Here is a 5,245-nt window from a genome sequence, read left to right on the forward strand (position 1 = left end):
GGAGTGTGAAATATTATATGGGATAAATATGGAGAGAGAGGAATTATTAAGGGGTTTAGCATCTTTGATAGTAGATAAGTCGCCAGGCCCAGAAGGAATGTATCCCAGGCACTTAAGAGAGGCAAGGGAAGTAACAGTGGAGGCTATGACCATCATTTTCCAATCCTCACTGGCTACAGGTGTGGTGCCAGAGGACTGGTGGTCAGCTAACGAGGTACCTTTGTTAAAAACGGGAGAAAGGGATAGACCGAGTAATTACAGGCCATTCAGCCTAACAAGGGTGGTGGGGAAATTATTGGAAAAAATTCTGAGGGGCAGTATAAATCATCATTTAGAAATACACGGAATAATCAAGGAGAGTCAGCATGGATTTCTTAAGGGAATTGAATTATTTGAGGTGATAACGAGGAGGGTTGTTGAGGCTCGTTTATTTGATGTAGTCTACATGGATTTTAGCAAGGCCTTTGACAAGGTCACACATGACAGGTTGGTCAAACAAATAAAAGCCCATGGGATCAAAAGGAAAGTGGCAATTTGGATCCAAAGTTGACTCAGTGGCCAGAAGCAAAGGATAATGGTCAATGGGTGTTTTTGTAACTGGAGGGCTCAGTACTGGGTTCCTTACATTTTGAGTTTCATATCAAGTATTTATACTTCAATGTAGGGGCCATGATTAAGAAGATTGCAGATGATACAAAAACTGGCCGTGTGGTTGGTAGTGAGGAAGATAGCTGTAGACTGCAGGAAGGTATTGATGGACTGGTAAGATGGGCAAAAAAGTGGTAAATAAAATCCGATCTGGAGAAGTGTGAGGTAATGCATTTGGGAGGGCTAACAAGGCAAGGAATACGCAATTAATTGTAGGATAATGAGAAATGTAGAGGAACAGAGGGACCATGGAGTGCATGTCCACAGATCCCTGAAGATAGCAGGACAGATAGATAAGCTTGTTCTGAAGGCTTACTGGATATTTTCCGTCATTAGTTGAAGCATAGAATATAAGAGCAGAGAGGTTGTGCTGGAACTGTATAAAACATCAGTTGGGCCACAGCTACAATACTGTGGTCAACACATTAAAGGAAAGACGTGATTGCACTAGAGAGGATCCCACGAAGAGCGACTGGATAGGCTGGGTATTTTCTTTAGTGCAGAGGAGGCTGAGGGGAGGCATAATTGTGGTGTATATGAGGGGCCTAGATAGAGTGTGTAGGAATGATCTATGTCCATTAGCAGAGAGTTCAATAACCAGGATGATTCGATTAAAAGTAATTGATCGGAGGATTAGAAGAGATTTGAGGAGACCTTTTATCACACAGAGGGTGGTGGGGGTCATGCAACTCATTGCCTGAAAGGGTGGTAGAGGCAGAAACCCAGGACGAATTTTAAAAAGTACTTGGAAATGCACTTGAAGTGTCATAAGCTGCAAAGTTACAGGCTAAGAGCTGGAAAGTGGGATTAGGCTGGAGAGTGCTTTATCAACTGGCACAGATATGATGGCCAAATGGCCTCCTTCTGTGCCGTAAATTTCTATGAACGCGTGATTCTGTGAACTAAAGCTAACTCGGCTTACAGCACCTTGGCTGAATGGTGATATCAAATGCTCTGGAATAACACGTGATTTTTCTTTCATTTCAGATTCATTTCAAATGATCGGCGAATAAACCTCAAAGACTTTAAAGTGATTCCATTTCCAGCAACTTTGGTATGTTTATTTTCCTGAATTTCTATATTATTATGTAAAATTTAAAGATGTTATCCAGCATTCACAAAATAGAGAGGTTTCACACACGAAACTAGCAAATGGAACAAATGGTGCCATGAAACGTATTAGGAAGGCTGAAGCACACAGGTGCAAGTCAAGGTTTCTGCAAAAAGCCCGACTTTTCCAATATCCGCACATCCTACTGTGAGGTGCAGCAGTGGTCAAATTGCTGGAACGCTCAGTTTACAAGATTTTTTTAAAATTCCCTTTGGCACAAGAAGCTCGGTACCATCCAGGACAAAGCACCTGCTTGCTTGGAGTTACTTAAAAAATCATTCCTGGGATGTGGGCGTCGCTGGCAAGGCCAACATATATTGCCCATGCTTGGCCTGTATTCACTAGAGATTCGAAGAATGAGAGGGGATCTCACTGAAACATATAAAGTTCTGAAAGGGCCAGACAGACTAGATGCAGGGAGGATGTTTCCCGGTTCTGAGAGGGCTAGAACGAAGGGCCACAGTCTCAGGATACGGGGTAGCACATTTAGGACTGAGATGAGGAGACATTTCTATACTCAGTGGGTGGTGAAACTGTGGAATTCTCTACCACAGAAGGCTGTGGAGGCCAAGTCACTGAATATATTTAAGTAGGAGATGGATATATTTCTAGACATGAAAGGCATTAACAGGTATGGGGTGAGAGCGTGAATATGCTATTGAGATAGAGGATCAGCCATGATCATATTGAATGGCAGAGCAGGCTCGAAGGGCCGAATGGACTACTCTTGCTCCTGTTTTTCTATGTATCTATGTTTCACCCCTAATTGCCCTTGAGAAGGTGGTGGAGAGCCTCCTTCTTGAACCGCTGCCGTCCGTGTAGTGAAGGTATTTCCACAGTGCTGTTAGGGAGGGAGCTCGAGGATTTTGAGTCATAGAGTCATAGAGTTTTTACAGCACAGAAAGAGACCCTTCGGCCCATCGTGTCTGTGCCGTCCATCAATCCCTGTCCAGTCTAATCCCATTTTCCAGCATTTGGCCCATAGCCTTGTATGCAATGGCATTTCAAGTGCTCATCCAAATGCTTCTTGAATGTTATGGGGGTTCCTGCCTCTACCACCCTTTCAGGCAGTGAGTTCCAGCTTCCAACCACCCTCTGGGTGAAAAAGTTCCTCCTCAAATCCCCCCTAAACCTTCTGCCCCTTACCTTGAATCTATGCCCCCTTGTTATTGACCCCCCTACTAAGGGGAAAAGTTCCTCTTTATCTACCCTATCTATGCCCCTCATCACTTTGTACACCTCAATCAGGTCCCCCCTCAGCCTTCTTTGCTCCAAGGAAAACAACCCCAGCCTGTTCAGTCTTTCTTCATAACCGAGGCATTCCATCCCAGGTAACATCCTGGTGAATCTTCTCTGCACCCTCTCCAAAGCAATCACATCCTTCCTATAGTGAGGCGACCAGAACTGCACACAGTACTCCAGCTGTGGCCTCACCAGCGTTTTGTACAGCTCCATCATAACCTCCCTGCTCTTATATTCTATGCCACGGCTAATGAAGGCAAGTATCCCATATGCCTTTTTAACCACCTTATCTACCTGTTCCGCTGCCTTGAGGGATCTATGTACATGTACACCAATGGCCCTCTGACCCTCTGTACTTCCTAGGGTCCTACCACTCATTGTGTATTCCCTTGCATTATTTGTCTGTCCAAAATGCATCACCTCGCACTTTTCAGGGTTAAATTCCATTTGCCACTTTTCCGCCCATCTGACCAACCCGTTTATATCGTCCTGTAGCCTAAGGCTTTCCTCCTCGAAATTTACCACCCCACCAATTTTCGTGTCATCTGCGAACTTACTGATCATACCTTTTACATTCTCATCCAAATCATTTATGTAGATCACAAACAGCAAGGGACCCAGCACCGATCCCTGAGGTACCCCACTGGACACAGGCTTCCAGTCACAAAAGCAACCTTCCACCATCACCCCCTGCCTTTGCCACTCAGCCAGTTTAGGATCCAATGCGCCAAGGCACCCTGGATATCATGGGCTCTTACCTTCTTGACCAGTCTCCTATGCGGGACTTTGTCAAAAGCTTTATTGAAATCCATGTAAACCACATCCACAGCATTTCCCTCATCCACACACCTAGTAACCCCCTCGAAAAATTCAATCAGATTGGTCAGACATGATTTACCCTTGACAAAGCCATGCTGACTATCCCCGATTAATCCTTGCCTCTCCAAGTGTAGACTAATTTTGTCCCTCAGAATTTTTTCCAATAATTTCCCTACCACAGATGTTAGGCTCACTGGTCTGTAATTCCCTGGTTTATCCCTGCTACCCCTCTTGAATAATGGTACTACGTTAGCTGTTCTCCAGTCCTCTGGTACATCCCCTGTGGCCAGAGAGGTTCTGAAAATTTGTGTCAGAGCCCCTGCAATCTCCTCCTTTGCCTCCCACAACAGCCTGGGATACATCTCGTCCGGGCCTGGGGATTTATCCACTTTTTGGCCTGCTAAAACCGCTAGTACCTCTCCCTCTCGATGCTAATATGTTCAAGTATGTCATAGTCCCCTTGCCCGATTTCTATGTCTACATCGTCTTTCTCCATAGTGAACACAGATGCAAAAAATTCATTTAAAACCCCGCCCACATCATCTGGCTCTACACACAGATTGCCACTTTGGTCCCTAATGGGCCGTACCCTTTCCCTGGTTATCCTCTTGCCCTTAATATACTTATAAAACATCTTAGGATTTTCCTTTATTTTACTCGCCAGTGTTATTTCATGACCCAGTGACAATGAAGGAATGGTGATATATTTCCAAATCAGGATGGTGTGTGACTTGCAATGGAAACTTGCAGATGTTGGTGGGGCAGCACGGTGGCATAGTGGTTAGCACTGTTGCCTCACAGCGCCAGGGACCCGGGTTCGAATCCGGCCTCGGGTAACTGTCTGTGTGGAGTTGTTTGCACATTCTCCCCGTGTTTGCGTGGGTTTCCTCCGGGTGCTCCGGTTTCCTCCCACAGTCCAAAGATGTGCGGGTTAGGTTGATTGGCTATGATAAATTGACCCTTAGTGTTAGGGGGATTAAATACGTGGGGTTACGGGGATCGGGTGGGACATGTGTCGGTGCAGGCTCGATGGGCCGAAATGGCCTCTATCTGCACTGTGGGGTTTCTGTGTGTTTCTGTGTGTGTGTTCCCATGCAACTGCTCCTCTTGTCGTTCTGGGTGGTTCAGGTCGCGGGTTTGTTAGGTGCTGTCAAAAATGCCTTGGGGAGTTACTTCAGTGCATCTTGTAGATGGTACACACTGCAGCCAAGGTGCACTGGTGATGGAGGAAGTGACTATTTATGTTGGTGGATGGGGTGCCGATCTACTGGGTTACTTTGTCCTAAATGGTGTCGAGCTTGCTAAGTGTTCGAGCTGCAACCATCCAGGGATGTGGAGAGTAACCCATCACACTCCTGACTTGTGCCTTGTAGATGGTGGAAAGGATTTGGGGAGTCAGGAGGTGAGTCACTCTTCGCAGCATAC

This window comes from Somniosus microcephalus, unplaced genomic scaffold (assembly GCF_052327205.1).
Source record: "Somniosus microcephalus isolate GS21.2 unplaced genomic scaffold, FLI_Smic_1.0 unresolved_chr6, whole genome shotgun sequence".
In the NCBI taxonomy this organism is placed as follows: Eukaryota; Metazoa; Chordata; class Chondrichthyes; order Squaliformes; family Somniosidae; genus Somniosus; species Somniosus microcephalus.